Raw genomic sequence first — 25,230 nt, 5'->3', positions numbered from 1 at the left:
TATTGCAACATAATGCTGATATCCCAAGAGGGGAAAGTTGTAAGTATCTCAAAATTGTTAGAGAGAGAAAAACTATTCTAAGATGAAGAACATGATGTTCACCAGGATTCCTGTCAGGAGATGATGGTATTAGAAAGACTAATCGTGATAAGGTAGAACGTGAGACTCACAGAGCATGGTAAAGTACCAAGAACCAGATGACAGGAAAGCTTGCCTACAGGCGAGGTGGGGAAGAGAAAGGAGGAGATCACACGCGCGTGTGCACACACACGCAAACGTACAGGGAGGGGAGCAGACACCAGCCTGGGAGCTTCCCCGGAAGAAGTTCAGCTGAGGAGCGGTTTGGGGAACAGAGAGGTCAGAGATTTTAAAGCTGACTTCTGTGGGGGCGCGGTTTCTGCCTCTGCTGTGCCATGCTCCCTAAAGACCGCATTGCTCACTCTTGTTCGTGTGTGTGTAGGAATGGAACTAGTTGCTCATTTCTGTGTAACATAAAGAGCTGCTGATTTCTGCAGCACGTTGGTGTGTGAAAGGAACAAGGGAACAGGTGACATTGTCACCGACTAGATACGCCAAGGAACTCAAGGGTGGTTTTGGATATTTTAACTTTTTCAAATTGTTCTTTTTTCTTTTGTTATGTTAAGGAGATGCCATCACCAACCACACTGAACCAGACCAAACCTCACCACGAGAGCTACGTCTATGACCTGTGCCTTATTTTTAGTGCTAAGGTCTCTCCAGGAGGGGCATAGGCCTTATTACTGTAACCTGCAGTGTGTGTGGATGCATGTTTCCAACTGAACCTGTGCAAGGGAATACCCACCTCACCCTTTTGAATATTCATTCCCCATCTGAAATAAAAGTCCCCGCTTCCCTTTGTTTGGGGACACCATGACTCTGGAAATGATTCTGCATGGTCTCCTCTTTGCAGCAAACATACTTTACTTGTGGGACAAATGTTTCTGGTAGAGTCTGATTGAATTTGCCAGGAGGGAACCCACCTGGGTTTCAGTAAGGACATCAGAGCTCCTCCTCTGGACTGGGGCAGGAAAGCTCCACAGATCACACAGATTGTGCTGTCGTGCCTCTCTCCCTTCCTGCCCTCACACCCTCTTCGTTACACAAATACACAAAAATCCCTTTGCCTTGTATTTGGAGAAAGCCTAAGGTGGGTTAACTCTACCTGTATGATGAGGACCGAGAATTAGGGACTGGGGAGTTATTTGAGTCACGTTGTGGAAAGACTTATGAATCAGGTTTTGGCCCTTTCTGCAGGCACTGCCCCCAGTTAGAGTTCTTTGTAGACTTTTGCTCATTTTTAAATTAAATAAATCTTACATACAGAAGAGTTTATATAATGTGTATCCATATGATTTAAGCAAGACGAATCAGCAAACACTTGCGTGCCTTCCACTCAGCTTAAGAAACATCAAGAACTTTGATCTCTCTATTTGCATCCCCTCTTATCTGCCCTCCCAGAGACACAAGCACTGTCCTAAACGGTGTGCTAACACTTTCCAAAGAACAGGATCGGTCAGTGATTCTCAGGTCAGATCTGCTTTTTGAGGCAGTGAAGAGTGGAGGAAGTGGAGACCTGTGGAAGTGAGACCCACTGTGGTGGTGGTCACTCCAGCAAGGGGACCTGGGGGCAGAGCTCAAGGAAAATTAGTAGTTATCCTTGATCCTGAACAGAGGTGAAGCAGAGTGCAGAGGAAAGCACACTCTTTGGGTCTCTAGATTGGGTAAATGGGTGAATGAGGGTGTCATAATTGAGTTGGGGAAAATTTATAGGAGAGCAGGTTTGAGATATGCCAATATAATGAGTGCAGATTCAGACATCTGGACTGTGAGATGAATGTCAGAGTTTTTAGCATAGATAAGGATTTGAGAGTCATCGGCATTCAGAAGGAACAATAGCAATGCTTTAAAAAACACTTAAAAAGGCGTTTTTCTTAGGATTGTGCAGAGATCAACTCATTTAACTCTCACAATGATGCCATTTAAAGAGGTACTATTATTATTCCTATTTTAAAGATTAGGAAATGGAGGCAGAGATTTTAAACAACTTGCATATGGTTCGACACCTAAAAAGTGCTAGAGCAGCCTGGCGTCAGAACTGGTGTTCTTAATCATGACGTTACAAAGACAGTTGAATCTGTGGGAGTAGAAGGGATTTCTGAGAGAGAGGAAGAGGAAAAGGAAGAGGAGGAGGATGGAATTTTAGAGAATACCCATATTCATGGTTCCTTATGAGGCTGTGAAGGAAGCTGACTCACATCCAGGGGTGTGAGGCAGAAGGGGGGGGGGTCTCAGGGGGAAAGGGGGAGGGGTTGGGGAATGGGGAGGGGCCTGGTTGGAAAAGGGGCGGGGTTTGGGGAAAATAGGGAAGGGCTTGTGGAAGAAGGAAGTCCGGGCAGAAGAAGGGAAGAGTGTGAGTGTATCTTTCTCTGCCTAAAGGTCCAGCTTTCTTCTTTCTCCGTTCCCAGATGCATCTGATTAAGGATTACCGATGACCCCACGCTAGTGCCCTATCTTGCTTCCGCACTAATTCCCAAGTCTCCAGTTCAGAGCGCCTGCAGACAGCTGTTCAGAATGTGTTTGGGAATCAATGTAAGGTTCTCTCTGACCCTGGAGAGCCGTGAGAACGATAGGGCAACATGGCCGAGGCCGCAGGTTTCTACCGCAGGAACACCAATTTACTGTGCATTCTTCTGTTCATTCATTCGTTATCGTATATTCGCAGGAGACAGGCACGTTTCTGTGGGGTAAAAAGTTGAACAAGACTTGATTCCTTTTCAGGGCACTTGGAATCTAGTTGGACAGTTTGGAATATTTGGCTCCTAGTGAACCATAGAAATATCGTTGAAATATTTCCCCACATCGCTAATCATTAGACTGGGGTTGACAAAACTATTACACGTTAAGATTTTTAAATTGTCTCTGTAAATTAAGATAAACACACCCAGAATTCAAGGGAAAGAGATATAGCGCAGGCATTAAATGCCCAGAAATGCAGAGGACATTCTAATTTTAGAATAAAGAACCCAGTGTCCGAGCGTGAGGCGGGGCTGGAATGTCCTCTGTCCCAGCCAATGTGTCCCAGCTTCCCCCACCTCCCTCCTCCCTCCCCCCTCCCCCAAAGGGTTTATATTGGGCAAAACTTTGATACGAGACAATCTCTCTTATAATTCTTTGGAGGCTTTTTAAAATTTTTCAATTGATTTGCTAGAACTAAGAAAATAAGTTTACGACATGGTGGCAAAAGTGCCTTCATAATTCTTGTCTAATGAGCAAGATTCCCTTCTCCAGGGGGAGTGATTCCTGAATTCCTTTGGTCCTGCAGACATGGGTAAGCTTACAACTTGTTTGCAGAGCATCCTGTCAGGGAGCTGACAGGGTTTACCTAGTGGAATGAGCAAGCACAGGTGCACAGATTTAGCGTTGTCCTGTGGGGAATGAAAATCTATTTTTAATCAGTGTTATAGAGTAGAAGAAGTACGGCGTGTATGCTTGCTATGAGCGATGGCAGCTGGCTGGAGGCTGGCGTTTTGTCATCTCGGTCCTGGGTCTAAAAAAAAAATCAAATCTTCAGTTGGAAAAAAGTCTAGACAACATAATAGTTTCTCCTCATGCCAACCCTATGAAGGTTCTGTAATTATCCGTGAGGCAAATAAGCATCAGAAGGCAGAATAACTTCCCTAAGGTCCCAAGACCACGGTGGAACTCCTATCTGAACATGTACTATGGCTTCTTAGTGTGTATGCTTTACCACTCAGCTCCACAGTCTCCCTGTCAGGCTGCCAGAGTTGTGTAGCATCCCAGGAAATCTCCGCAATCGTAAAATGGAACCACAACTGTCAACTCCATGAGTCAGACCCTGTCTTGATGGATCCCCTGTGGCCCCAGCTTCTAGCTAAGAGCCTCCCCTATCATCAGTAATCAATATTGGTTGAATGAATGAATGGGTAACGAGGGAATGGAAGGAGTGAAACTTACTAAATCTTCTACTCAGTCAACGTGTGAGAAAAATAGGCTGGCAAAAGTGTCCAGGAGTTTTGGGAAACAGAACTTTTGGAGAAAGACTTCTATTTACAAAAGATATTACGTTTTAGCAAAGTGTGTGGTTGGCTGTATAACTGAGGATGCACATATCTGTGAAGTAGTTACCTCATATAAGAAAGAAATTTCTTTTCCAGTTTCAAATTCATTGTGGGGAAACACTAAATAGATAGCAACATTTTAATTACAAGTGGGAAAGGAGGACACATCAAGCAGAGTTTAGTAGTGTGAATGCTTAAAAGGCAAAAAGAAGGATTAAATCAGGGTGTATATTAGTAATGAACAAACTGAAGAGAAAATCATATAGTAGATGCTCAGTCATATTTTGTTTAATAAATCTTTGTTGAATTGAATTGAATATGCCTTAATGAAATAGGCTTGTATTTTAGTTTTAGCTCTGTGATTTGAGATTTTCTTATTGCCTGAGAAACACTACATGCAATATTTATGACTGCTGGTAAAACCAAAGCAGATCTGAATTATTTCATTATCTTCTACTTCCTGCTCATAAATTATCCTCTCCTATTTTGAAGACCCTGCTTGTGAGATTCCAGTTTCTCTCTCGTTACGATGGTGGTAATGTGTTGTTAACTGAGGCTAGCAGCTTTCTTTCCTCATGGCAGGACACTCCCACTTTTGGAGAGGTTCAACACCTGAGCATGAATTTTGACAGCCAGTGTCTCATTAAAATCCTGCACTTCTGCAGAGGAAGCACTGTGCTCCTTTCTGGGGAGGAGGTGAGGGCAGAACCACATTGTGCGTCTTTAGACTTTTCCCGCGAGTGCTCAATGGAACCCAGCCTTCTCCAGAGGGTGACCTTGGCTTACAAACGTCACTCCCCTACCTCTTGTGCCTCCCGGGATCCAGGAGAGGCAAACACGGAGCTTTCAAGGGAAACTCAGCTACTGGCTGCTGCAGAAAGGAGGGGCTTTGCCTGGCTCCAAGGAGGGAGTGAGAAACCATATGGGTCTCACTTTGAGATTAGACTGGCCAGTGCACGTCAGAAGATAATCACAGGGGCACATAGAAAACTCCCTTCCCCTTATGCTTAATTGAGGAAATATTCCTTATAACTCTTCATCAAGTAGCTTATTATTGCAATACATCAGGCAAGACCGTCAGGGGCAGTAGGAGAGAGGGGTGGGCACAGTACACAAAAGAAACAGAATTCTTACAAATGTGGATGAGGACCTTAGTTTACTACCTGAAATACACGTTATAGCAACAGTGTGTGGATCCATCCGATTGTGATTAAATCATGTAAGATTTGCTTCTTTAAACTTCTATAGGGTCTATTGCAAAGCAGATTTATAAAATCCTAACTCAGAGAATTTTCTTTTATTAGAGTAGCGTGAATCTTAAACATAAAAATCATGTCTTCAAATATCATTCTGTTCCAGTGCTTTATGATGTGTTGGTAAAATCCAACTGTAAGAATTTTCTGTACCAATGTGTTTAGGGAACTAAGATTTAGGGGAGTAAATGAACTAACATTTATTTCATGTACTGTAGGTATCAAGCAGTGTGCTAGGCCCTTTCCGTATTTTATCTCACTTAATTCTCAAACCTATCTCTTAAATTAGAGTTCCTGGTCTAATTTTCAGATCAGAGTTACTCCTTCAAGGTCATATTTACTAAATAAACTCTAAAACTTATACTCTTCTTCCATAGCTTACCATAAAATATATCAATATTATTCTGGAACTAAGGATAGAGATTTGAGATTCATTAAGCAAGAGGTCCCTTTTATTTTGAAGATTAGCCCTGAACTAACATTCACCACCAATGAGCTCGGGTCCCATCTTTCTCTATTTTATACGTGGGATGCCTGCCACAGCATGGCTTGATAAGCAGTGTGTAGGTCCACGCCTGGGGCCTTTTATGAACTTAGTTTTTATTCCTTTTACCATCTCCCCTTAAAACTTTTCATGTGTATTCAATTCAAGAAGTAATTTTTAAGTATTTACCTTTTGCACACAATTCAAATTCTCTTGCTTCCCTAATATCTCAAAGTATAGAATTTCTTTATTTTCCTACTCCAATTTGGCCTAACACATCTTGTCCTTTTCTTTTCTTCGACATTGGATTTAAAATATATTGCCTTCATGAAGCTTTCCCAGATTAATTCTACTGTTGAATTTACATATATAACATATAATGAATATCTGACCTATAGAATAGTTATGATTGTTGGCTAAAGTTTACATCAGGATTATTCTTTGTGTTGTGTTTAGTAGTTTAATTTATTTATGTGTCCACGAGATTAAGCGCTCTGTGACAGCAGGAATATTCACATTTATTTCTCTACCCTTAATGTTTAGTTGAGGGCCTGTCAAACGGAAGACACACTATCTTTATACATATTAATATTTGTATTTAAATTAAATGAATCAGTATAGACATCAGGTTTGTAAGTTTTGCTAGCATCTTCTGTATGGAGTTCAAATGTCTTTGCTTCATATTGTACTCTTTCCTAAGTTTTTAGTTTTATTAATTTTGAGATTAATTATCCAGCTGCCATAATAGTTCTTTGCTAAATATTTTACTATCCACACCATCAGGCTTCATACCTCTAGGACTATAACTATTGCATGGCTAAGAAAAGCAGTAGTTAGTGAGGTTTAGAACATTTTTGAAAGGAAACATGAATACTTATTAGGGATAGGAATGTCTTCCTAAGTAACCTAGAGCTTAACCAGAAGGAAAAAGGTCTTCTTAGATTTCTAGTTTCAAAGTTAGATAACTCTGTGTGGTGAGTGTCTCTGCATGTGCATGCATGTGTGGGCACAAGTGTACGTATGCGAGCACACGTGCATGTGAGTGTTAACCTGTGTTGAATTCCTTCTGGTGTCTTCCGAAATTTCCACCTGTAGATTAAAAGTCTCCCTCTGTTTTTCTTTCAATACTTCAAGTACTCACAGCATAAAACAAGATGGAAAATTATTTTAACAGCCTTACAGACGTTATTATTTAATATAGTGAATGGATGAATGAGAAGAAATGCTTATATTCATGAAATATATGAGACTATATTGGAATGAATGCTTATATGGCACCACAGTGAAAGCGTTCCAAATCTTTCCCTTGTTTCACATGATAATTACTGGTTTCTTTTAATAAACTAGTGAACATATCATATTCTACAGCCAAATAGGGACTTCTAAAAGATTTTCACACTCATTGGTTATTAAGGTTTGCAAAGATCTAAATACTCGTAACATCCTGAGCCTGTGATTTTCAACAACAAGGCTTTAAATTCTTCTGACATTGAACGGAATTTTCTGTGGTGTTAGAACAGTGTTCTACACAAAATGCATTACAGAACATTTGATTTTTCTCTGGGAAAAAAAAAAGGTAGCAAGAATGAACACTTGAGAAAGGAAACCCAGTTCAATGGAATTTTAAATATGCCTGTTAAAAATAGATTGTGTATACATGAGATGTTGGGTGATACTTAATCAACAGTAATTGTATTTTAAGCAAAGCGTGCCCTTTCCATATTGTGTGTTAGCCAGGATGTGTCATGCATAGGGCTTGTGGCAGCCTCTGAATTGCTGTACTTGAACCTCTTTTAACCCATTTGGAGTTAAAGGTCATGCCAAGTGTCACTGGAAAGATAATGTCCTACAGGTTGTCAATAAAATCTGTGATATGATTTATTACTTGGAGTCAAGTGTTAATTGGATGGCAGCTGCCTTTGAATGGATAATCTTTCTCTTTTCTTAATGCTGACAGATAAAAATAGAGGTATGAGTTGAAATGAGGGAAGCCTCTTAGCCCTAAATAGAAGTCTGAGATTCACTCGTGGTTCCACCTTCATTTATTTATTTATTATTTTATTTATTAAGAACTAGGTTGTCTAGCTATCAAAAATGGGGAAAAAAAAGAGTCCATACGGAATGGAAACCAGTCTGCTTTTCTGTCAACCAGGCTCGTTTCAGAAGCCTGTGCTAGCCTGATGCTTGTTCGAAGGTAAAGTTGGTGGTTGTTACTATCTAATATTTCAGTTCTGCAATCCTTTCCTACTCATTGTCTCTCAGTGCCCATCCATGCCTACCCACTCTTCCAGATCTTTCTTTTGTCCCTTTTTCAAAACCTGTTCTTAATTGATATTCTAAAATGCACTATGTTATGCTGTGTATGCATTATGAGTTTTCATTTGTCAGATTGTCCGAGAATATCCAAGCATACACCCCAGGTGACTTTGATCCAGGCTCTTCCATTTGTGGAACTGATCTTTGGAGAATAAGCCTCAGTTTATTCATCTATATGATGGAATAAAAATATATTCTCACTGGCTATTTTGGCAGATTAAGTGAAGATATACATAATTTGAAAGTTTCTAAATCACCAAGTCCTAAATTAAGTAGGAATAATGATTACAAATGCAATATAGACCTAATACTGTAAGTTCAGGGAGCAGTAATCAGCCAGAGGGTGGGTCTAGTATTGCATTTAGCAGTGAGAAATTCTTGATGAGTCCAAAATGATACCTTGCAATAGTTCATCACCAAAATTGTTGGCTTTGTGTGAAGAACAATTTGATTATCTTTACTACAGGCTTTTAAATACTTAATTTCAGAGAATTCACACCTCATTTTGGGTTTTTATGGATATATTCAGCTTCATCTAATATTTATTAATAATAACAACCTAATTAATTAATATCAACAAATTAAATGATTGCTGGAGTCCATCTTACCTCCTGTAAGGTTAGCTTTCTTCCCTTTGGGGTCCTCCTTCTCCTCTCCCTCCCTCCTTCCTTCTGTCTTCCCCTCTCCAAGGAACATGGTTATCCCAATATCAGAACTGGGTGCTTAATGCCCAGAGCAGAGAAAGCCATAAGCTTGCTCCAGCCACCATGGAGAAGTTCAACTTTTTTCACTTGTAATTTCTGCCACTGTTGAAATAGAAATGACCTGGCCTATCTAGCTACTGCACTGTCCACCGTGGGGAGACCTGTGCTGACCGAGCACACTGTGCGTCTAGGTCATGTGGTAGCTTATCTGTGCATAGGTTTGACAAGGAGGAAGTGGAGTGGGCTGGTTATGTCCAGTAGGTCCATTCTGCACCTCCATTGGCCCAGACTCTCAATATTGTAGATCTTTATTGCATTTACAACCATCTCGCCAAGGCATGCCCAGGACTTCTGGGTGTCCACATCTGGGAGGGGTCTTGGCCTCAGTCACACAAACAGCCCTCCTCTAGGGTAAGCCTTGTCTCTGGTCTCATGGCCCAGACCTTATCAAGAGTCCAAAGTTCCCCAACTCTACCTCCTTGACTACTTTTTCCTTGGGGAATCTCTGGTATTACCTCAACAGAGTTATTCTGACAAGATCCAACCTCAAAAGAGGGGTCATGGTCTCCCAGTAGGTTCATTGGGCCTCTATGTAAATAGACCTACTTCTTTCCAACAATCAGGGAAATGATGGGTGCAGGTGTATTAGTTAGGATTCTCCAGAGAAATGGAATCAATAGAATATCTTTCTCTCTCTCTGTCTTCTATCTATCTATCTATCTATCTATCTATCTATCTATCAAAAGAGATTTATTACCAGGTACTGGCTCACATGATTATGGAGGCAGAGAAATTCCATGATCTGCCATCTTAAAGATGGAGACTCAGGAAGGCTGATGCTGTAGTTCCAAGGCCTGTGAGCCAGAGAGCCAATGGTGTAGATTCCAGGTCAAGTCTGAAGACCTGAGAACCAGGAGCACCAAGGGCAGAAGACTGATGTATCAACTCAGAGGTCAGGCAGAGAGTGAATTCAACCTTCCTTCCTCTTTTTGTCCTCTTCAGGCCCTTCAACAGATTGGCTGAAGCCTCCCCACATTGGCGAGGGCCATCTGCTTTACTCAGTCCACCAAATAAAATGCTAATTTCTTCCAGAAACAGTCTTACAAACACACCCAGAGATAATGTTTAACCAGATACCTGGGCATCCCTTGGCTTAGTCAAGATAACACATAAAATTAGCTGTTATACTGGTGTAGGAAGACCTTTTTCCAAACTTTCAAAAGTCTTCTTACACCCATTTCCCAGAAAAATGGTTTCTTGACCAAAAAGGCCTAGTTATCTATGTGTGTGTGCATGTGTGTGTATTTTAAAATAAAGAATGTATTTCCATTTCTTGCCAGAAGAACTAGAAGAAACCAGCAGATTTTCTTGCAAAATAATTTTGAAAGTCTACTTTTCTGGGCCCATAGATGCGTAGATGTTTACTAAAAATAAGTGTATTTTTAACAGTGTTTTCTAATGCATGAACACTTTATGTAAAGCCTTTGGCCAATGTGTGAGAATCTGAATGAATGTGCCACATTGGGTTTTCAGTAGTTGTTAACAGCAAAATCACAAAAATGAAATGAAATTTTAGAAATCTTAGATGCAAGAAAATAAAGCCTTACATAGAATACAATTAACAAAGTGTTAACTAAAACACCAGGAAAAATGAGGAAGTTAGATGATTAAGTACGAGTTTGTCAGCATATTCTTCATTTGTACTAATAATATTTTTAATAAAGGATGATTGGCTTTAGACTCTAGTCAAGAATGCGTTACTAATGAGGATGGACATTTATTACAGTTTTGCAAAGGAAATCTTCACCATGACTTATGGCCTCATGCTTATCATCTTATTATTTGGTCTTTAGTCTTATTTGGGAAGAACAATAGGATATGTGGTCCAGTACAATGAGTGATTTTAAAGATACATCTTCCCTTATCAGGATGATGGGGAAATTTCTAGGCAAAATAAAATTCACCAAGAGGATAGATCTAAATTTTCCTTAGTCCTTGTATAGATGAAATGGTGACTAAAGGTTAGGAATGTGAAAATCTTTATATTTTATATTTATGTTAATATAATTATGACTTTGTTACTTATTACATGAAATAGAAATATACTCAGATTGTTTGCTCTTTAAACCAAGTGGCTACTCATATATTTTTTAAAAATGTGTTATGTATCTATAAGGTGCTTAATAGTATGAGTGGTAAAGATGATTGTGGCACAATATACACCTTCAAGGAACTTACAGGGGACCATGAGACTTGTAAAATAAGGGGAACATGAGATGCGTAAAAGTAAGTATAATACAAAGAGACATGCGTTGGGAAAAAGGGAAGCTGGATACTGTTTGGAGGGAAGTTGAGGTAGGAGGGTTGCTGGAAGGAGATGATGTTTGATCTGGGCTTTGAAGGATGGATAGAACGGAGGCAGGCAGAAGGGGAATGAGGACATGGTGGGTCGATAGGACAATTAGAACTAAGCCTACAGGTGAGAAGGTCATGTGGAGAAAGTGAAAAAAAAGAAGGCTGGAAAGTAAGTGCAGTCAAAGACAGTTAACGATCTGACTATTACACAAGAAAGGTTGGACTGTATCTTGATATCAATGTGGAACACTCCAAGATTTCTACTGTGAAATATGAACCAAACTAGAAGAGGCAGAATAGAAGAGGAGAGAGATGGTTTAGAGGGTATATTTTAGCCCAAGAGTAGGCAAACTTTTGTTGTAAAGGGTCAGTTATTAAACATTTTAGGCTTTGGAGGTCTGTGACTGTTGCAGCTATTCAATTCTGGTGCTGTGGTCCAAAAGCTGCCATAGATAACGTGGAACAAGCAGGTGTGGCTGTGTTCCAAAAAACTTTTATCTACAGAAACAGGATTTGGCCTGTGTATTGTAGTTTTCTGATCCCTGTTCTAGATTATTACCATCTGACACAGGTTTTAATCCAGTAAATGGCCTTCAGTTAGAGAGGCAGCATTCAATCTTAGAAAGAAACTGGGTCTGAGATCATGCATGCTTGGATTTTCATTCTAGCTTCATTCTCTACCATCTCACAAGAAAATAAATATGATAATATTCACCAAAGCACCAATCACTTAGCGGGAATTCAGCTAAGGTAATATTCTTTTCCTTTATTCAGTGCCATAAAGTTCACTTCTTTTTTTAAAAAAATAAGGTGAAAACAGTATTTATTTCTTTTTCAGGGATATATAAAGTCCTTGCTTACAGGATCAATTTTCTGCATTCACAATTACATTCAGATACCTTCACAGTCATGTTACTTCACTGGTTTTATTTTCCTCTGTGGTCCATTTGAAACGTTTCATCCATCAGGCTGGTTGTGTTCATTGTCTTAATAATACTATCTCAGTAAAAACAATAGCAGTGATAACAATAATGGTTACTATTTGTTATTATTATCAGACACTGTTAAATTTTACATAAATTATCTTAATAACTGCTCACAACATAAGCACTGTTGTTATTTAAGAGATGAGAAAAACGAGGTCAGAAGATCTTGTTTCCAAAGTTAGAGACCTAGTAAGTTACAGAATTAGTTTTCAAACTATTTTTTGCTTCTCTGTAGTTCTTGAATTTTTCTTCCCTTGAATTCTTGTCTCCTCTGCACTCTCCGCTTGCTCATAATATGATCGAATTCTGCTTGAATTTATTCCTTTTTATAAAACCTTTCCAGAATTCTTCGGCTCCATTTGAATCTTTCTCTTCTCCGACATCTTGTATCACTTAAAATCACCATTGTATTAGTCTTTGCTTGTGTCTTGCACAAAATGAGAATTTTACTTTCTTCAAGGTATGTGACTGACCCAATCTTTTGTTCATGCCTGCTATTTAATGGACCTTATGGGTCCGTGCTCATTCAACACATATTTATTGAGCATCTGCTAGATGCCACATGATATGAGATTTCTAAAATGATATGAACAAAGAGGAACCAAGAAAGAAGGATCAGTTTAAAATGAGAATGAGAACAGATTTCTTGGGCATCTGAAGGAGTGCAAATTCAAACCAGGAATTCTTCTGGGGGAGCCAGATAAAAACGATTCCTGGCTAAGAAAAATAAACTCGTTCCTTCAGAGATCCACTCTAAAGGCATGAAGGAACCAATAAGATGTGACCTTAATGGCTAGACTTTCCAAACTTTATGTATGTCCAGTTTTTGAAACTATAGCGTGCTTACTCCCCGCTGTCTACAGCAAAATAGTGTCAACAACAGGTAAGAGTACTCACTGTGGTCTGAAGGTGTGCTGTGATGACCTACTACAAGTCACGACAATTGTCAGAAGAGATTAAGTACAAGGCCAGGAAGGCAGAGCTGCATTTCCAAAGCCACAGTGGCCCGGGGGAAGGAATCTTCAGTTCCCGCCTGTCCATGATGAGCACTTTGCAATTATTGAGACTGTTTTATGGGTAACACATAAGATGCAGGTTCTTTTTACACGACCAAAGGTGCCACCATTTTAGAGGTTACCAGACATCCAAAATATAGGATGCATTAAATGCGTCTTCCTGTGTAATGTAACCAGGGAGTCTCAGGAGTGTCTTGCACTATTAGACAACAATCAAGGCTGGTTAAAGACAGTCAAGTTGTTTTACTGCATCTAACTGCTCAGACCTGGGAAAGCTTTGGGAAACTCTGTCTGGATTTAATGAGTCATGGTGTTTATTACCTGTCCAACAGGTTTTTTCGATAGCACTTGCTTTTCTTTTCATGTCAAATGTGAAATGAAACAAGTGGCTTTGAAAATCGTTATTTGGAGAGACAAAGGGAAGAGTCATAATGTCAGCCTTCAAATTGGTCCAAGGAGATGCTGAAGGAAAACATAGCCCCTTCTTGAAGTTTCAAGGGAGCAATAAGATGAGGCTGCAGGAAAAATGCTGTTCTGTGTAGGAAGGAATTCAGATTACAGGGCAAGCACTAGACGGGCTAGGAAGTAACTTCCATTTATTATCAGGCAGCTGAGCTCTGGACTTGAACACTTGGGTTTTTAATAGGTTCCCAGGAGGACATCTTTGGTTGACCAAAAGCTAGAGGTAACACAAATTCTCTGGAGACCTTATTTAATCTCCTTGTGTGATACAGTGAAATCTATAGGCATCGCCAGGGAAACTAAGATATTCACAAGTTTCTATCAGACAGCTGGATTTCAGAGAAAACTAATTGGCATTTCTGAATAACGTTGGGGAAGGGAACAGTCACTGGGAATGTGGTGAATTTGTCAAAGACTCCTGAAATATCAAGGCCCGCAGAAAGCTGAGATTTCACTTGTGGTATTGATTGAAAACACTACCCAAGGCTTTATAAAAAGGAAAGGAAGTTCTGGGGAAAAGTTGAGTTTCCAATGAAAAGTATTTTAGGATACATGATTAACATGGAATGGATGATGATGATGATTATTACAGCAGTAAGAATAACAGCTAGTGAATTTGTGTATATTTTTACTTTTCTCAAAATTTGATTGAAACCACAAGACAGGAAACTGAATTCCTCTTCGGTAGAAATATAGCAAATAGATATGTCAAATAGAATTGATGCAAATTATAAGAAAACGGGAGGGTAATACATATATCTAAACACTTACTGTGTGCTAGGCTGCAGACAAGGCTTTACCTGTGCTGCTGTGCATGATCTATTTGTTGATTTTAGTAAAGGCATGGTCAGAGAGCCGGTGACTAGTTAAGATGGACTTTCAACATTGAAATGTGCTTTTACCTACATGGCTATGAATGAGACAGTTGAACACAACACTCGTGTTCTTAGGAGAATGAGGCCAAATTTGGCTGTGGTTCCTCATGTGTCTTGCAAGATACTTCATAGCCCCTGGTCTACCTCCTCTAAGGCCACTGTATGTGGGATGAGATTCCAGGCTCATTTTCAGGAAGAAAACCACTGGCATTATGGTTCAGAAATGATCACACCTTGAAAATGAATTGGCTTTTGATGAATGTTGGTAGCTTTTGCTCAGAAAGAAAAGCTGAGGGGTTTTCGTAATCCATGAACAGATAGAAAGATGTCCACATTTGACAAATTATTTATAGAATTTCACTTTTGGCAAATTATCTCCTTGATCAGCAAGTGATCTAGACGCCTTTGTATCATTTTCATACAATCTCTCTGCACAGATAAAGCTGTTTGAGGAATTTAAGATGAAAATCAGGTGAAATCCTGTGCTGAATTTAGTAATGACAATCCAAAGACTCCGAAATCCCTAGATAAAGAGAAAATAATAGGAAAATGGAGGCTGTAAAGGAGTCCAAGGGGTTTATCTCTTGTGTCCCGGGAAAGCCTGTGAGCCTTTTAAAGATGTAAGAATTAGATCTGGTGAGGGGGCTGAGGAGATGGCACAGGAGCTGCACATGAGCCCCTCAGCGGTGAGGGAGTCACCCTCCCTCTACCTATGAACACAGAGGAAGGCTTACTTCACCCTGAGGAGAAAAACCAATTTTTTAAATGAAACAAATGAGCCTGTTTTCCCAGAGGAACCAGCTCCTAAGCTAGGGTCATGTTGCGCGGTTCTGGGTAGAGCCAAAAGGGTAACAAGGGTCCCCAACTCTTTCTGTCTCCATGTGCCCAGTCTGGCTTTGGTGATGCTGGCTGCTCAGAAGCCCTTGGTGGCCCTGACGAGGTGAAGGACGTTCTATTGGTGGGTCGCAGGCCTGAGGGGGCTGGAGGGGATGGACCTAAACGCCTGAGGCAAGTTCTCCCTATTTCACATTGAGGATGGTGTAGAGAAAACACTGGAAGGGTAGTCTGGAGGGATATGCTGGTGCCCAAGTGTGGGCAGAGATTACTGGGGCAGTGGGAGACTCTACACAAACACTGTTCAGGGCCTGCTCTCCCCACAAAATAGATGTTTGAGATGCCAGGACATGGCTCTGGATGGTCCTGGCAGCTGGTACATTTTCTAGCTGATCAGAACAGGTCCTACCTGGAGATGCTGATGTCTTGCCTGGGCACAGGCTCACAGACAATGTTTCTTATGATTTACTGTAAAGTTTACTCCTTACTTGAGGAAAATATTCTGTCAGGGCCCGTCGCGTCTCACCTTTCTCTGAGTACTGGCCTGCCAGAGCCAGATACGCTCACGTTCTCTCACTTCTGGCTGGCCCCGTGACTGCAAGATGTTACTTGTATTTGAGTATTTCCAGAGTTAGTTGGTAGACACTAGGTCCAGTGGTGGTTAGAGTGTGTGTGCGGGCGTGCACAATGCAGCTAATACTCTTTTCAATTTATTAGGAGGGAGCGAGGCTACTCATCAAGGTGGAGCTATCTCATGGGACATGATTTTCCCTCCTCTTACTTCTTGGGGAAGATCTGAGGCCACTTGCTTCATGCCAAGCAGGGAATCAGAGCTTGAGATTGGCAATGGCACAAGCTGACCCAAGTCCAGAGTAGAAGAGGAGTCATGGCTGAGACTCTTGAAGGTCTCTGGACAACTTTTTGGCTACAGACTGGAGATTAACCTCAGATCCACACCACCAGATCCAACTTATTAGCTCCTATGCAGCTGTGTGTAGCCACAGGCATCTTTCCTGCCTGCTCAGCTCCGCCTATTAGATGCCACCAAGGATGTGACTTCTCCAACTGTGTCCCCGAAACCACATGCTTCAGACTCATCCTGGGCACCTGTAAAGCTGGAGAGTCCTTCTCTTATCCCATAGTCAATAAATCAGGATTTCTAAGGTGGAACTCCAGAGTCTGAGCTTATAAGAAGGACCAACGATGACTAATTTTGGAATTCCTTAGAAAGCTGGTGCCTTACAAATGTTCCTCCCTCAGCAGGTGAGGGCAGAAGCTAGTTGGATTTCCAGAGCCCCTTTGTCTGCCTTTATGCATGTACATGTTCATCAGATGCAAACGTCCCCTTATTCCTGCCTCACGGCCCGTTGTGCACCCTTGTTCCCTTTCATGTCAGCCCCATTGACCAAGGATTTGGCATTCTGCCTTGCTCTTAACTTTGCTCCTCTTGGCATCCTGGGCCTTACTCCCCAGATCTCTTTGTTGTTTGGGTCCAGTTTCAAGTAAACTGATCTCCCAGAATCTCAATGCTAACAGCTTCTTTACTATGAGAACCACCTGCTATCCAGAACCTCTGGCCTCTCTTTCTCATCAATGACTTTTGGTGGGAATAACTGCTCAAAGCAAGGTTGAATTCCCTACTTTCCTTTAGAGAAATGGTTCTCAAACTTGACTGTGCATTTGAAACATCTGGGAAACTTTTAAATATTCTCAAAATTGGAATACTGCCTTAATGGAGCTTACATTCTAATTGGGGAGACAGGTAATAAATTATCAAAAATAGTACAATACGACTTAAGGCAGTGGTAAGTTGTAGGAAGGAAAAAAAGACGGTGGGAAATACGATGTTACTAGGAGATGCTCAGAAAGTGCCTCTCTGAGGAAGTGATATTGAGCAGGGACCCAAATGAAGTGAAGGAACAAGTCATGCAAGTGTGTGAGGAAGAAATCTTCCAAAGAGGGAACAGCAGGTGTACATGTCCTGGAAAGGAAGATGCTTGGCATGTTCCATCAACAGGTGGGATGGAACCCCGTGGATCAGGAGGAAGGAGTAGGAAATTATGTCAAAGTGATCGCCAGGGGTCAGTTCACGGTGGGTCTTGCAGGTCATGGGAAAGATTTAGATTTGGAGTTGTTCTGACAGTGATAGAAAGCCATTAAAAGATTTGCAGCAAGGAAGTAATGTGATTTGATTTATTTTCAAGGGTCCCTCTGGCCACCATGTGAAGAAAAGTCTACATGAAGCAGGAGTAGAAGTGACGCATTGGGATGCTGAGTCGTACAACTGTGGGGAAATTGAACAAACTTGATGCTGGAAAGTAGACAGGGCTGAAAGTGGCTAAAATTACACAATATGAGATTCTGGAGCAAGCCAAGACATTCCTCCCCGAACTAAATTCCTGTTTCCATGACACTCGGGGTGCCTTGTGTCTGGTGCTCTGAATTAGAATGTAGAGAGAGAGCCTGGGGAACATCTGATGAGGCAATGGGAATACGCCTCTTTTGGGGTGTCAGAGTTATCTCTGTGTGGAATCAAGAGGGAGGCACCCAGTAACCTGGGACAAAGTGATGGGAAAAAATGGTTGGGATCCCTTTTTGGGTTGTCTAGTTAAAAGCATTGATCAACATGGTATCCATTAAACTTGATTGCAATGTTGGCTGATTTATTTAACCCCTCTCTACTTCAGTTCCTTAATTTACAAATTGAGAATGCTAATAATCACAAACTTAATGGGTGATTGAGAAGATTAAATTAGAGAATGTACTTCAAATGCTCAGACTAGAGCCCACCACCAAATAATGTTCAATAAATGATACTGTGCTAATTGGTAAAAACCAAATGACAGACATATCTGGGATTGCTTTCTCCTGTCTTAGAGTAAGAAAGAGTTTTTTGTTTTTAAAGATTGGCCCTGAGCTAACATCTATTGCCAATCTTTTTTTCTTCTTCTCCCCAAAGCCCCCCAGTACATAGTTGTATATTTTAGTTGCAGGTCCTTCTAGTTCTGCCACGTGGGACACCACCTCAGCATGGCCTGATGAGCAGTGCTAGGTCCATGCTTAGGATCCAAACTGGTGATACCATGGGCCTCTGAAGCAGAGCGCTCGAACTTGACCACTCAGTCACGGGGCTGGCCCCAAGAAAGAGTTTTAATAGGGAGAAATTCATCAAGGTAAATAATCTGACATTCATAGTACTAGTTATGTGAGGATTATCTCATTCCAGTTATGAACGGGAATTCAAAATCTTAAAATAGGCGTATTTACTATTCATAGCTTATTTGTTATTCAAAGGAAGGTTGCAATAATGCAATTTTTATTGCTTGTGGCTCACAATGGGGATTTAAGACTAGGTTTCTATTTGGGTGTCTGAAAATTGAGAGCTCGTTTGTTGCCATATTTTCACCATTATTTCTGTTCTATTCCACTTCCTTAATTAAATTTCTAGATTGGTGTTTCTCCAAGTGTGTTCCATGGACCACCTCCACTACGATCATCTTCCAGGGATTTTTCAAAATGCAGACTTACTGTAGGAGTGGGAATAAGAAATGTGAATTATTGAAAAGCTCTGTAGGTAGTTCTAAAGTTTGAGAAACACCAGAAGTTTCAACCAGCCAGTGTTTCCTTCAAGTCTTGTATGTGCTTCTCAAGTCATCTTACGTTCTTGTATCAAATATTTCACTTTCTTTTAAGTATGGAAAATAGTGTATAAGATATAAAATCCCCAAAGTAGGGCTTAGAACATGTAACCCCACTCCTACTTGTTACTTACCCCTTTTTTATAATATATATGGAAAGAGCTTCTATTGATATTAAAATATTATTACAGTTTTCCATATGAAGATTAGTCATCTCTGTTAATTATGTTATTTTATTATATAATATGCTTATTATTATTCAGGAAGACGGTAGAGATGCAGCAATGGAAGGCACAAATTCATTTCAAATTCTGACTCTTCCACTTCGTGGTTTGAAATAAATTATACAAGTTCTTCTTGCCATAATTTGCTCTTCTTTATATGGGGATATTATTATGAAATTGACTTATTATATGATAATAAATATTAGATTTCTTTCCTTTCCAGTAAAAGCCTGTAACCAGTTCTAGAGAAGAATTCTTTTGCTTGTAACATTCATAAAAATGTGCCCTGGCAGGGCTGAGGAGGGAGAGTAAAATGTTGTCCAAGGACTAAGATACTGGGCTTTGTTTCTAAAAACTCTTTAAGACATAAACTCACAAAGGACAGTAACCCAGATAATGGACTTTTTGTGCTAAAAGATTGCTTTAATTTTAAAGTCGCAGAGAACAGAATTCTCTTTTCAATACCCAGACCATGGTACATTTTAAATAATAAACTCTAAAACAACAATATTTAATAACAAAAGATAGTTAAAATAGAAAATTTGGAAGTGGCTTTGCATGTGATGGAGTGAAAGTTTCTACAGCAGAGCTGGTGAGAATGTACATTCGCCAAATATGTGAAATTAATGGGTTTGTTTGATTCCTGTGGCACTTTAAGTCTCAGAAATGAGTTTGTAGGTCAAAACCTCTCCATAGATTTTTGTAGAAGTTTTACTTCCTTAGGAGCAAAAACTCAGATCAGGAATGAACTTGATCTGCTAAAGGAAAAGCAATTAAGTCTTACAAGTAAACCAGGGTTTTTTTTTGTTTTGTTTTGTTTTTTAAGCAACTGTTGTCTCCTGTAATGACCTTGCCAAGAGGGAAAGATCTGGAACTTTATACTTTCATATGATAATGTCGAAGAATGAAAATATTTTGACCAACGAACATGAACGGGTCAGAGCAGCATCTGACTACCCTTTACATAGGAAGGGCCTGCTGACGTGCCACCACTCCTGAGACAGCTCCATCACTGGAAATGCAGAAAGAAGGCAGAGCCTGTCCTGAACTGGGCAACCGGGAGGGCTGAGGCAGCCCAGAGGGACACTAATACCAGCTCAAGACAAGGTTGACATAAGGGAAGCCATATTGTAGAAAAGAAACCATATTGTAACTTTAAACGACCTATGATGAACTGTCCCAGACACGCTCTGTAGATTTTGTGGCCCCTCCCAACTGCTTTAAGATCATAACTTTGTTCTTTTGCATTCCTTAGGAATGTGATCACCCCTGGGAGAGAGTCTACCCTGATAGCCATCACCCAGGACAACTGAAAGGTCAAGGTATAGGGCATTTTCTGGTCTCTGATGCAAATACAGTAAAACAAAAAGACTATCAGGAACTAAGACCAGATGTCTGCCCCCACCCAGAGACCAGCTGCCTCCCGCACCCAGAAACCACTCCCTAATATAATTGGCCTGTAGTCTTTGTTCTGTAAGATGGTTCTTTTGGACATTAGTGGGCCATCATCCCTCTTGCCAGCAAGCTGTAATAAAGAAACCCTTTCTCTCCCATTACCTTGCCTCCTGACTATTGGCATGTCTAGCGGCGAGCAGATGACCCACCTCGGGCAGTAACAACACTGCTGCTTCTTGCTGCCTGTGGCCTGAGAGCCTAAGTAAGCAGTGTGCTGACTTTGTATTTCAAAATTTTTCCATATGAAGTTAGTTGTTTGCCCTGTCAATCATTTTTTCAGAGGCCCTGGGGAAGCTGCCAGGGTTTAGTATTTTTAGCTCCTTTATCGGATTAACACTTTTCTCTTTGGCTCTAACAAAGCCGGCCTTCTTACAAGTTAAGGTGCAGACAAAAGGCTCACTACTTGGGAAAATTCTTGTGGATTCAATAAAGCACTTTGACTAATTTTCTTTTCTCCCATAGGAACCTGAAGAATTCCATCAGGATACCAGATTTTTAAAAGGCTTTCTTCCCAAGGGTCTTTACTTCAGCAATACATAACTACTTTCCTCACTCCTGCCAATAGACAGTTTTCATGAAGTTATTGTCAATGATGGTTGAAGACGGAAAATCTCCAAAGAAACGTCTATGGCCTTTAAGATAGGAGGAATTTTAGGGGCTGGCCCCCTGGCTGAGTAATTAAGTTCCTGCGCTCCACTTTAGCGGCCCAGGGTTTCACCAGTTTGGATCCTGGGTGCAGACATGGCACCGCTCATCAAGCCAGACTGAGGTAGCATCCCATGTAGCACGACTAGAAGGATCTATAACTAGAATATACAACTATGTAGTGGGGGGCTTTGGGGAGAAGAAGAAGAAACCAAGATTGGCAGAAGACGTTAGCTCAGGTGCCAATATTTTTTTTAAAAAAGGAGAAATTTTGATGAGTCCATTGTTTAAAAAAAATCCCTCCCTTTCTGAAGAGAGATACTTAAAGCATCAAGATTTCTTTCTAATAAACCTGGTAAAACATTACTAAAGGCTACCTTTTTTTTTTTTGAGATAAATTGTGGTCAAAAGAGCTCAACTAATATTATGAAATTCAAAAAGCAAACTTCTATGGTAAGACTAGTGTCATAAATTATGAGGCCCAATATGAAATGAAAATGCCGGACCTCTTATTCAAAAACCAGGGGGAAAGTGCCACTAAATACTGAAATATAAATTTTGCTGTTTAAAATATTTTATTATTTATAATACATGTAACAGTGATACATGAGTAACAGTATAGGCTTACAAATTTAAAAAGACTTTTATTGTTGTAATAGTAAATATTGTAACATAGTAAATAATTATATAATAATGTGATATCTTGATTGATCACGTGATTTTTCTAACTCACTTTTCTGGAAATTAATTTATTAGATCACTGTAACTTTGTTTTCAAAAAGTTGAAAGTGACATCAGTTGTTCCTGGCAAATGCAAGGCTGCAAATAATTTTTTATCCTTTTTAAATTTGAAAGGGATCTTTCTGCTGATGCAAATATTACTATAGCCGTTAAGAGTATTTTGTAAGCTGTGACAACATTGGGATCTCTTTTTGATTAATCATTTCACATATAAATTTTAGTATATTTAGAGTTGATAATGCTCATTGAATAATTTTTCTAAAAAGATTTAACTCTGTGAAAATCAGTTTTGTGCAAATCTGAATTTGCTTTTAAGTATAAATTGTTTCCTCTGACATTTTTTGAAATTTGTGTGGGTTGTATGAAAAACTGAAAAAGGCTTCATGCTTTGTATATAATTCAAAATGCCTGTTTATGCATTTTACTACTATAGCTTCAAATATAAGGAAGACAAATTTGTCTTCCTTATTAATAACTGGTTTATCTGAAGCTTCAGATGAAAATAGTGTTCTTTTCCATTGAATGCTATGCTCTTTAAGTTTAATTTCTATTTCTAAGCTTGCAGATGCTTGCTTTGCTGTGTTGCACTAGTTTTCAAAACCAGAAATTCTAAACTCTTTAAAAAGATTCTGGTAACTTCCTGATATGCTTTATGGGGATGTTGAAGCTAACATCTGCTGCCAATCCTCCTCTTTTTGCTGAGGAAGACTGGCCCTGAGCTAACATCCGTGCCCATCTCCCTCTACTTTTGTATATGGGACGGCTGCCACAGCATCGCGTGCCAAGTGGTGCCATGTCTGCACCCGGGATCCGAACCTGCGAACCCCGGCCGCCAAAGCGGAACGTGCAAACTTAACCACTGTGCCACTGGGCTGGCCCCGAGGCATACACTTTTATTTTGTAATAATTTACTGACAAATTTTGCAACCTGAGTGCTGGTAGTTCCTGATTAGGTGCTCAGGCTGGAAAGACGGTGGTTGTGCAGCTGTTGCCGCAACAGAGTGCAGAGAGAGATGGGCACCCGGCACCACCGTGTGTCCTGGGGCCCCATGCACTGCTCCCACAGCAGGGGCTAATGCTGCCAATTCTGCCAGCAGTCTGGCCCCAGGTCCTGACGTGGGCTGGGCAACCTCCTTGAGGCCCCACAGCATCCCAGAGGGCTCCAAGACCCACACCTCTGTGCCAGATCAACTGTCTGCGCAGGCGCAGCAGGCTGTGCCCGTGGGCTTGATCCTGCGCATGTCCAGTCTGCTCCTGGACCAAAGCCGCCTGTGTGAGCTTCCAGCCGGCGTGTCTCCTCACGTCCGCCGAGTTCCATTGTACCATTTGACTTCACTGCAAAATTCAAGTTCAAAGATAAGGTTATTTTCAGACAAGGTAGCAGAGCCTCAAACCCAGCATATGGCCCTTCCCAGCACGTGGTCCTGTGCGACTCGGAGAAACCTGTCCTGTCTGGGAGCAAAGTTACCCGGGGGTATGTAGAAATCTCAGCTTTTGGAGAAGTGTGTTCTTTAAAACGCAGATAGGAAGAGTAGAACTGTGAGGCATCTGTGGAGGGACAACAAGTGGGAAATTAAAAAAAGAACGTTCAGATACATGGCCTAGGAGCCATTGATTGGAGTGACACTTTTTTTTAATGTAAACTGCATAGTGCATTATTAAGAATTTCCACTTCTCGTTTCTTAAAAAGGAGTTGGGAATTCAAGACGTTTGTGATCTAATCTGAGTGCAGAGGCCTTCAAGATTTTAGCTTTTCTCCTCCTGGTATTTCATAGTTGCCTTTCCTGTGCTTCACTGGAGAATAATTATTATTTTTTTAATTTTTTTTTTTAAGAAGGAGAAGGTCTTAAAGATGACCCACTCTTTTTTTTTTTTTTTTTTTTAAAGATTGGCACCTAGGCTAACAACTGTTGCCAATCTTCCTTTTTTTTTTTAAGGATTGGCACGTGGGCTAACAACTGTTGCCAATATTTTTTTTTTCTGCTTTATTCCCCCCCCCCCCCCCCATAGTTGTGTATCTTAGTTGCAGGTCATTCTCGTTGTGGGATATGGGACGCTGCCTCAACGTGGCCTGATGAGCGGTGCCATGTCCGCGCCTAGGATCCGAACCCTGGGCTGCCGCAGCGGAGGATGCGAACTTAACCACTCGGCCAGGGAGCCGGCCCCTGGAGAATAATTATTTTTAGCAACTCAGCTTTGTAGTACTTTCCAGAGCATTCGATTTGGTTTTCATAGAAATGTCTTTCTTTTTGTATTCATAGGTTATTGATTTTTGTAATATTTAGTCAATTGATTGCAATTACAAGTTCAACTGTTGTAATCAGGTTTGGGAGCAACGCTTTAGAGTAAGCAACTCAAGGGGAGAGAAGATAATATAGCCATGAGCATTCAAATATACCAGAGACATCAATCAGAATGTTTTTACAGTAGTAATTGAGAGCATTGGTTTCTGGTGAGTCACTTAAGTGGAGGTTGGTTAAGAGCAGTTCTGGTGTAGCATGTCAAATCTACTGTATATTATGGGGAACACAAATATTTATCCCCAAATGTGTTTTCATAAGGGTCTGCGCCCAATAACATTCACAGTTAATTATTTTTATTTCACTTAAAAGATGAAACTATTGAGTTAAAATGGTTCTGTAGTCCTCTGTTTGATAATTCATGCACCTTTCCTTTTCCATTCTTTTTCATTCTGCTTTAACTTTTTCAATCCTTAGAAGTTAACCTATGAGACAGTCAACAGCATGTAAAACTGCCTTTTTGTCTGAAGAATGCTCTCCTAAGCCAGTAGCATCATCCTATGTGTGTGTGCATTTCTTTGTCTGTCTGCTTTGAGGTCTTTATTATTAAAGGCGTTAATTAGGTGATAGTATTTCCTGGTCCTTCTTTGAGCTGAGTGGCTCTTTATTTTTCTAGTTTAAATTTTATTCTTGGATCAAACAACCGTATCAGTATCTAGACTGCCTTGTGTAAGCTCATAGTTGACTTGTTCTTATCAAATGATGCTTTGGTTTCGTGCCATTGGCATAAATTGATGTTTTAAAAAAAATATTGGCAAATTACTTTTGCATTTGTTTTAGCAATATTTTTGAGGATATGGTTCAATAAATTCCAAAAGTCTTCTTTATGAGGGTCTAAAATT

General features: G+C 40.4%; 1 long non-coding RNA gene across 1 annotated transcript in view; it reads left to right on the top strand.

Moving 5' to 3' along the window:
* The window catches only part of LOC103550438 (uncharacterized), a 95,770-nt gene extending 71,902 nt beyond the window's left edge, over positions 1-23,868 (top strand). The window contains exon 4 of the long non-coding RNA XR_011535441.1: positions 21,165-23,868. This is a non-coding gene — a long non-coding RNA (uncharacterized lncRNA). The remainder of the gene's footprint in view (positions 1-21,164) is intronic.
* The last annotated feature ends 1,362 nt before the right edge of the window (positions 23,869-25,230 follow it).

Source organism: Equus przewalskii, chromosome 32 (assembly GCF_037783145.1).
Source record: "Equus przewalskii isolate Varuska chromosome 32, EquPr2, whole genome shotgun sequence".
NCBI classification, from domain to species: Eukaryota; Metazoa; Chordata; class Mammalia; order Perissodactyla; family Equidae; genus Equus; species Equus przewalskii.
Note: the sequence above shows the minus strand (reverse complement) of the source record. Positions and strands in the feature narration are given on the sequence as shown.